General features: G+C 49.3%; 1 protein-coding gene across 1 annotated transcript in view; it reads left to right on the top strand.

Moving 5' to 3' along the window:
* Positions 1-219: 219 nt before the first annotated feature.
* Positions 220-9,779, top strand: part of SV2B (synaptic vesicle glycoprotein 2B) — a 63,520-nt gene continuing 53,960 nt past the window's right edge. The window contains exon 1 of the mRNA XM_018913942.3: positions 220-368. The gene's annotated coding sequence lies outside the window, so the exon portion shown is untranslated. The remainder of the gene's footprint in view (positions 369-9,779) is intronic.

Genomic DNA, 9,779 nt, shown 5'->3' with positions numbered 1-9,779 from the left:
CATGCCCCTTCCCTAGCCATCCCTGGGAGAGGGGTCTCAAACTTAGCAATGGTCTAATAATATATGAAGTGGAGAGATGAAGGATGCCCAGTCATGCTGGGATTCCCCTCTGCTTCCAACTAGAAACATTTCTGTGCGTCAGCAATTACAAAAAAAAAAAAAAAAAAAAAAATCAAATCCCTCATGTAATGAAGAACTCTGCTAGAGAGTTGCAACACTTAGACTCTGGGTTGGATTTTATTACCGTGATGAAATTACACAAGCGTTGCCTCTCTCTCCCTGCCTGCTGTGCAGCTCTTCGCTCTCTCCGCCGCTCCTCGGCTGCCTCCGCTCGCTCCGCAGCCGGGCTGGGGACCGCAGGGAAGCAGGTAGGGCACGCTGGGCTCCCTCCAAACGCTGGGGCTCCTGGGCTGGGATCCCCGGGGCTGCATCATTGGCATGCGGCGCCTGGCAGGACTGCATCAGTGCTAGAGGAGATGCGAGCGCAGAGCCGCGCTGCGCCGCACCGCGCCGGCCGCCGCGCCCCGCAGCGCCCGCACCCCGCACCGGCCCGGGGCCGCACCAGGTAAGGGCCAGGCGCTCCCTCTGCCCCACGGAACACGGGGGCAGCTAGCAGCACGGGGGACTCGGTGCCGGGCAGGGAAAAGAAACTGAAACAAAAGGCGCCGCTGAAAAAGAAGATGCGCAAGGGCGCGGAGTAGGTGGCTGAGTTGGGATGGATCTGTGGGAGCTGCAGGGGCTGAGTTGGGATGGATCGGTGGGAGCTGCAGGGGCTGAGTTGGGATGGATCTGTGGGAGCTGCAGGGGCTGAGTTGGGATGGATCGGTGGGAGCTGCAGGGGCTGGGTCAGTGCGATGGGATCGGTGGGAGCTGTAGGGACTGGGTCAGTGCCATGGGATCGGTGGGAGCTGTAGGGGCTGGGTCAGTGCCCTGGGATCGGTGGGAGCTGTAGGGGCTGGGTCAGTGTGTTGGGCTCGGAGGGGTCGGGGCAGCTGGGGACGGTTCAAATTAGCCCCGTTGTGCTGCCTTCTCTCTCTGCCGGGAGCCCCGCAGCTGCTGCGCTGTAGAGTTTGAACTTGAGCAGTTTGCACCGGAGTGCTCCTGGTGTGTTCCGTCCGGGGTGGACTGGCAGGGACAGGGAGAAGCTGTTTGCTCGGGGACGGGGGCTGCGGTGTCCCCATGGAGCCGTGCGGGGCTGTGGCGGTGGTGGCACCCCGGGCTGTGAGTGTGCCGCGCCCGTGCGCACCAACCGAGCTGTCCCGCACCCACTGCTACTGTCCTCCCTTCACCGTCCGCTCCACGAGAGCCCAAATGCAGCTAAAGATAAAAACTTCAGTTAGTGTCCCCTCTTGGGAAGGGTTAAATGAAGCCACTGAGAGAAAGCTGTGACTGGGAGCTGGTAGGGCTGGCTCCCTGCACAGTGGCTGTGGCGGGATGCAGGTGCTGTGGTGACAAGTTCCCGTGCATGTGTGCATGCCCACAGCACATCCTGTAACACATCCGGGCACACATCTCTGCAGGGATTATTTTTCTTTTGGAGGACAAGTGTTGTTCAAGGGAAAATTTTATTAGGTGTCAAACTGCAGCAATATGATCTGTGATACCAAGATCCCATTAAAATAATGGGCAAAAAGTGGCCCTGCAAGGATATTACTTGTCAGGGATGACCTCATCTTGAGAAAAAAAAGGAAAAGAGTAACAGCTTGATGGTGATAATGTTCAGGGGAGGAGCATGCAGTGCTCCATGTGTGCTGAGGGGGACCCCTGACTGTGTTCAGGCTGGAAACTTGTAAGTACCCACTAGAGCTTATGGGGGACTCCTGCCATGAAGAGTCAGAGTAGAAGTTTCTGGTAGGCTGAGAGAGAGTCAAGTGTCTGACATGGCATAAAAACTGCTGTTTCATGTCTCCTCTGTGTCCCTGGTGTTATCACTTGGGGGAAGGGAGAGGAAATGGGTTAATTCTCTGGTTTACTTAGCCAGATACTGAACATACAACAGCTCTGCACTCATCATCCCAGACACTGAGCCCAACATCTGCTGCTCATTTGGGAATACACCTTAGTGCATCTGCCCTAAATGACATGGGGCCCTAAAACACTTCATGCAGTGGGATGTCTATGGTCAGACTCATAGAGGACAGCCTGGAGGAAGGAGTGGGAGCAGAGGCAGCATCCATGGCTTCTTCTGATCCATGAAATAGAAAATAGAAAAGCCCTCTTCCATCAGAAAGAGGAGGGGGATTCTCCCTTCACTGTAAGAGAGCCATCACAGGTAGAAGCACCCACACTGGGGCCCTGGGTCTCAAGAGTTCCAAGAGGTCCTAAATGAGTCCTGTTGTTGCTTCTCCTCCTCATGGCTCTGCTGTCAAAAGCATGTCCAGCACTGTCAGATGGACTCAGCTGGAGATCAGATCTGCAAGGACACCTTGGGTTTTCCTAACACAACTTTGCAGTTGTGTAATGTGAGTGCTGGGGAACCCTTTGGGAGCATCAAAGCCAGGACCAGAAAGCAGCTGACAGGAGACAGCCTTCCACTTCAGCTTGCCAGATTCTGAGAGGTCTGTCCCATGAAGCACCAGTTTGAGTTCTGGAACATCTTTAGATGAAAGTCTCTGGTACCTGAGAACTTCTGATTGAAGGACCTGAGCTGAGCTGGAGGTGGAAGCCCACTCAGGTTCTGAGGCAGCCCCCAACCTGCAAGCACAGAGCTGGATGCTTCCCTAAAGTCAGCCTTGCACCTGCAGATGATTTCTGCCAATCTGGCTATGTGCCTGCAGGCAGGGTGTTGAACCCAGCTTCTGACAGCACAGTCAAAGTGTGAAAAATTCCATGAGGAGAGGAAGAGCACATAGGCAGGTACTTGGTACAGGAGGTGCAAGAGTCTAGTTTAGCCTGTAACTGCAGGGAAAAGGCAGGATGCTTAAGATGCATCCCTTTCATGCTCTGAGCTGGGAGCACTGCTTTGGTGAAATGAAGTATGAGAGATGAAAAAGGCAGGAAAATTACCCATGACCCATGGTGATGCTGTCCCACCTGCACTGCACACTGTTGGGCAAAACCTGGTGAGACAGGTCTGGTTTTGAGGCTCATCCTGCAACTGCCACAGCTTCCTTCCTTGCCTGAGCCAAATGACAGCCCCAGGTCCTCAGAGCTGCTGTGGGTGGCCTCTTCCTGGCCACCAAGTCCCACAGTTGATGACAGTCCTGCTGGGGAAGCCAAAGCCAGCTTTGAAAATCCTCTTCCTGCATCGTCAAGCTGGCAAATTGATTTTCCAGCTGAACCTCTGAAATTGTTCTCTTCTGAAGAGATTATGGAATTACTCCTGTGCTAATGAATGCTTTAATGTTACGGTGACTAAAGTCCCATAAGGACTTTAACTGCCAAAAAAGAAAAAAAAAAAAAAGGCATTGTAGGAAAGGGGAGCCTGTGGTGGCTATGTCAGACCTGGGGAATAGAAGAGGAAAACAAGAGGCAGGTGAGGAGACACACTCAGGAAAATGAGGATAGAGAAAATGAGGAGAGAGGTGAGGCTTGCTGTTGTCTCCCAGGAAGCTGCTGAATCCATCAGGAATCTCTCCTACATCAGTTTATCCCTCCATCTCTGAATGCAGGAAAGGTAACATGCTAACTATTCCCTTTTCACCATCTCTCTGGCTGCACCCTCTGGCTGCAGGGATAACCCAGGCCCTGGTGAGCCAGAGCCTGGGTCCTGGGGCAGGATCCCACAGAGGAGTTTCCATTTATTAGGGAGGGAATGTGCTTCTGGGGATGAGTCTGCATTGCTCCTGCTGCTGTTCACAGAACACAGTCTCACCCCTGCTTTACAAACCCTGGTTTTATTTCACTGTAGCTCCATGGGTTAGAACCAGGTTGTCCCAGATTTGAGCAAGAGCAGAGTTAACCCCTAAGATGGGATGGGGAAGCAGTGCAGGGAAAACACCTCCATGCCACAGGAGCTGCAATTCAAGGGGAAGGCTGGTTTCTATTTAGGTTAAGGGCTCTGCACAGAATGGGTAATCCTCTTTTCATGAATTATCCAGGGGATTAGACAGCTTTAAACTCCCCCAGGCCTCCCCGGCTGCAGCCAGGCTCGGTGGGAGCCAGGGGGGCCATGGCTGGAGGGAGGGAGATGCCAGCAGGTTGCTGATGACTCATTTGGCTGCTGCCAGCCTTGCCAAGCACTCCAAGAGGTCACCAGGGGCCCAGACACAGAGTGACACAGGAGTGACGTGCAAGGCGAAAGGGAACATCCCAACTGGGAAGGAACATGGAGCTTTATAAATAATTGCAGAGACAGGGAGCATGGCAGCAGGTAGGAGGAGGGACAAGAGCCCCGAGGCAGCAGTTTTCCAAAGTGTAATATCCTTGCTAGACTTTTCCAAGCTGTTCCTCTAACCAGAAAAAGGGATGCTTTTGGAAGGGCAGCTGATCCATCCGAGGAGATGCTCCAAACCCTCCTGCTTGGGCTGGCTCAGCAAATGGGAATCTGGGGATGCAAGTCAGGTTCATCTGTGTGGAGTGCGAATGGATCACTGTCAATACTCCATTAAAATGTTGAAGGGAGGCCAACAGCACAGCCCAGGGACAGTGAGGGGGTGGGGAAGAATGGCATGCAAACAGGGAGGCAGGCTAGATTGCACCAAAACCTGAATGTTTCCCTCCATTGTGGAGCAAGTGCCCATAGCAGATTTCTGTTCTCTACCCAATGCACAGCTGCTAGAAAAAAAAGGAGTCCTGTCACTAATCTCACCCTGAGGGTCCATTCATGCCGCAGAAGAGATATTCTTGACCCTCTACATGTGAGTCTAGGGACAAAGTTTTGTGGGAAGATGAAAGAAAAAGGCTCAGCTCTGCAGAGATGACAAGGGGGCTCTTCCTCCTTGTGCCCAAGGGAGTGGAAAAAGCCAGCAGGGAGGACCAGCTCATGAAACAGGAACAAAGTCCTTGTGTCCTAGCTGATTTTTCTGTCATGGGTTTGTGGTGGGGCCACTCTCTTCCTGCACTAATCTCTACAGCTGGGGTCTAGCTCTAAGCCAGAGTGGTTTGCCTTCCTTCACTCGGTTTTCCAGGCTGTAACTAAAAAATCAGTGGGCTTTTTTTCCCCCCATTTCTCTTCACATTTTACTGCTGCCTATACATGTAGCCACCTTGCCCTAGAATTACATCCCCCTGGACCTGTGGACCCTCACAGTACGGCTCTTATCCCCCAGACCCAGCCTGTTCACCCTTGTCTGGACTGTGGAAAAATTTGGTTTATTCATAGGGAAGCTGAGTGCACCAAGACACTTTATTTCCCCTGCATTTAAATCAATTTATTCCACTCTCTGCTGCTTATCCTACATAAGCTAAATCAGGATTTTGACCCTGTGTTTTCCCCTGCCCAGAACTGGGACAAATTGAAAGCCTTGTTCTCCTGTTCAGCGTTCTCTCTTTTACCCGTATCATTTAGAGGATGCTGTTTAAATAATGTCAGGGGAGCCTGAATTGAAGAGGGAATGAAAGAACAGTCTCCCAACTCACTGCTAGGATGGGGAATTCTGTGTCAGCTCCTGCCTTGCCCAGACACACAGGCAGAGTCAGTATAAACTGTGGCTGGTTTCTGCCTGGAAAGGCAGAGCTCGAAATCACTGGAGAAAGCCTGGGTGAAAGAGAGAAAGCAAAGAAGGGAAAGACCATGGAAAGTCTTTGCCTTTAATGTGAGCTAATGCCTTTCCTCCTGCGTCGTCGAACATCCTCAATTTCCTGTTTAACTTAAAGCCAACACATCTGTCACGTTAGCATCGCCCGCTGCCTGGTTTCCCCAAGCCACCCCCTCCCATCTGCTCTCCTCCTCCCTCCCTCCCATTGCTCCGTGCCTGGGGGTGTGTGTGTGCCTGCGCTGGTGTTTTCTGCTGGCTGAGGGACTTTTCCATCGCTCCTGCCTCAGTACCTGGGTGTGCTCGCAGCGGGATGATCGGCTTGGCTTGCAGAGCATTTACTTCTAATCTCCGGCTTGTGGCATCCCAGCGGAAGGGGGCAAACCTTTCAGGAGCAGCTCGGCGGGCAAGGCAGAGGGGAAATGGCTGGTGAATGGATGTGGTGAGATATTTCCTAGGTCTGGTAAGCAATGATGCTTTTCTCTCTTTGGTCCTGTTCTGGGCAATCCGTGCAGATGCAAAAGAAACAGAGCTTAAAGGGGTAGAAAAGCAAAAGGAGGGAGCGAAAAGAGACAGGAAAAAAAAAACCAGTGGAGCTCATTTGGTTTGTAGGGAAGCTTTTCCAGGGGTCAGTGCTCATCAAAGCAAATTAATTACTGTTAAGTGAGAGGCTGGGAATCAGGCAGATCGATGTGAGTGCCTGGGCAGTCCAGCTCTCACTCACAGGCAGATCCATTGCCCACCCTCTATCTTTTATCCCTTGTGATTTCCAGCTTGATCTGATACTTTCCATGTGCTCCTACGTGAGCTCCTACCTGAATGCTGCTCTTTCTGCCCTGTGCTTGTTGTTGCAGGAGTTGTGGGATGTCAATTATAAATTCCTGCCCCTGAGTTGACACATAAAGCCTCTCAAATTTCCTAGCTGATGAACTATCTCCATCCTAAAGTCCACCTGCATTTTTCACTGAAGCCAGTCCCCTAGGTTCTGCCAGTAGGTGATACAGAGGGAGGTGCAGATAAAGATGTTTGGATGGAAGAGGGTCTCACTGGACACTCTGTTGGGACCATGAGCTGTCTGGTGTCCTGGACATGGGATTATTCCAACTGAGAGGTTTGCATGTCAGTGTCTCACAGGATTCTCAAAATAGGTGTCCTGCATCTCAGTTGAGTGACAGCAGAGCTTTTATAGCAGGGATGAATTTAGGGCCCTTGTTTAAAGAGGATCAGGGAATAATAAACCTAAGAGCAGCCTTTGCAATCTGGCTGTATTGAATCTGCAAAGGTCTGTACATAACCAAAAAAGAAAAAAAAAGGAGAAATGTAGTGGGGGAGCTTTGGCAATTTTTCTAAAAGGTTCAAAGACATGACCTTCTTGACAGACCTGTGTTTTCCCCAAAAATTGGTGCAGAATTTGGGGATACTGAAGCATTTTGGTTTTAGATTCATTTATGACAAGCAGAATTAAAACTAGTTCTGGAGAACATTTCAGAGATGATTTGTTTATAAAAATATTCCTCTCATGATGTATTCATGCAGAAACCTCCACTTGCTGAAAACTCACACATTTCCTACTCTTTGATGTTAGATGCTGAGGCACTGAGAGTAAGTCACTTTGGGGTTTGTGATTATTTTAGAGCAACCTAGACATTTCAGGCACCAGTTATATTAAATTTAAAGAAAAAGATCCTCCTCTCTTCAGCAGCAGGTTTCGTCTTGGAGTTTTTGTTTCAAGTGTGTTTCAGGTGTGTTTCAACCTTTTGACTAAATCTGTGTGGTAAGCAGGGGGTGAAGAGAACACAGGGAACTGGAAGGACTTTGCATGACTAAATCCCAGCACAGGGCAAGAAGGAAAGAGTGCAGGTGCAGGAATTGCCCAATTTGTTGTCTTTGGGGGTTGATAATGTGAGGAAATCATCTTAGAGAGGACAGCTTTTGTCCTTTAACCAAAATACCATGGTTTGTTTCAAAAGGTTGAAAATCCTTCACTTTATCTGGAACATTGCTTCTGAACACCAGTAATGTCTATAAATTATTTTTTCTTGTTGAAATATCTTCTAAAACCTGCAGTAATGTTGATGCCAGAGTATCTCTGCTGTCAGTTTGATGTTGTGAGCACTCATCCCACCTTCAGTCTGAGGTGCTGGCCAATGGTGACTGTGCTTTCCTGTCCCTCTGCAGTGCTGCCTGGCACAGTTAATTTCCCCTGTTTAATTAATGGCTCTGTAATATTTATAAAGATAAAAACCTCATATCCATCTGTGATAACTTTGGTGCTTCTGCCAAGATGAAATTCTAGGGCCAAATGAATATTACAATATGCTGGATATGGAGATGTTTATAATGTTCCAAATTTCCTGAGCCATCCTGCTTTGATAATGGGGAACTGAAGGACTGATCCTAAAGTCTGTCTCTGGACAGAAACAGAATGGAATGTGGTAGAGAACTAATGAATTTTATGACTTTAATTGAGTTTTAGTCTTTTCTTATGGACATTTGGGTTATAAGGGATGGATTCCCTTTGTGAAAAAAAATCCATTTGTTGAGGGCAGGGAGTCATATGGGATCTTAAATGAAGAATACTCCAGATCATTGCTGTGATGGCACTTGGCATCAGTCATCATCTCTTCAAGACAAGGCAATCAAGGAGATGGAAGATGAAACCTTCCCTTGCCAGGGAGACTTCCACATTATTTGATTGAAATTGGAATCCTGTCACCTCATGCTTGTCTCTGCAGATTTTTCTTTCCACATCTGCTGAATTCCCACCAGCTCTCTGTGTTTGAAATGAGGCCTTCCTCTCTCACAGCCCCTCTGCTCAGCCTGGGTGCTCTCCCCCTGCAGTCACGACTTAGTGAGCAGGGTTATGGCAGAGGAAACCCACTGGTGTTGGCGGAGAAGGAAGGTGGCATTGACTGAGGTGGCCTGGCAGATTCCCTTGGCTGTGCTGAATTTGAAAGAGGAGCTGGGTTAAAACTGAGGGAAGAACCTCTTATGAATGAGATTTTAGTCAGAGAAAGGGAGCTGGGGAGCTCAGGCCACTTTGAGGACAATGCTTCTCTTTTTCTAGTACTGTGCCAGGGAATCTTTACAAATAGATATCAGAGAGTCTCCAATATCTAAGGTGACAACTCACCTGGGCATGTTCTTGACTGCCCTAATGCCAGGGAGGGAGAAGAAATTACAGCTTCTCTTGCTTGGAGGAGGTTGAAATGTGAGAGCACTGTAAGTATTCTAAACTCCCTCATTAAAGTTGGAGGGGCTACAGGTTTTCAGAGATGTTTTCTGCTCACCTACCTGTGCCTAACCTGGAGATATGGCTGCAGATAGAGAGGGATGCAATCAAGATCTACAAAGTTGTGATGTGTAGGAGACAGTAGGGCTGCTGACTTCTCAAATCCAAGATCTTGAACAAGAAATGACCAAAGATGAGAAGATTGATGAGCACAGAATTTATATACTATATACAAAGAACTTGATGATATGATGGACTGAACAGAAAGGCAAGGTTAGAGATTGCTTAGAGATAATAGAAATTATTTTGATCTATTACAAAACTTGATAAAAATATAGCAGTTGGTCACAGGCCTAAGAGTTGTCTGTGAATGATGAAGAAAAAGCAAAATGTACAAGGATGAAGCAACATGCAAAGTATTTTGGGGCAATAGGAACAGAGGGATCTACAGGCTACATCAGAATTGACTAAGAGGTACAGGCACAGCTCCAAGATGCCTCTTGGCATGAGGACTCTGTCAGGTCTGATGCTGGGCAGGCTCCTCCAGGAGATGCTGCAGGACTGTGAGGGCTCAGCTCTCACTGATTCAGTCTTTCCAGCCAAACTCAGTGTTTTGCTGGGCTTCACAGCAGCTCTTGTGGAAGTTTGCAGGAAGCTGGGATTCAGCAGCTCCCAACTGGGTGATGGATGGATTTGTCCAAGCCCTGGTTCCCAGCACAGCAGCTGCCTCCTTGGCCTCCCACCCTCCAGGCTGGGAGTAGGGCATGGTGTCCTCTGAGCAGCACTGCAACGTGGAGACTTTCCCAGTCCTGGCCAAGATGACCCCTGTGGGGTGTTGTGTAAAATGTGACAGGTGAAATATCCCTGCAGGATATTTTTGAGAGAGTGCTGTGAGAGCCAATCTGCACGTG

This window comes from Serinus canaria, chromosome 10 (genome assembly GCF_022539315.1).
Source record: "Serinus canaria isolate serCan28SL12 chromosome 10, serCan2020, whole genome shotgun sequence".
Taxonomy (NCBI): Eukaryota; Metazoa; Chordata; class Aves; order Passeriformes; family Fringillidae; genus Serinus; species Serinus canaria.
This window is presented reverse-complemented; position numbering and strand designations above follow the sequence as displayed.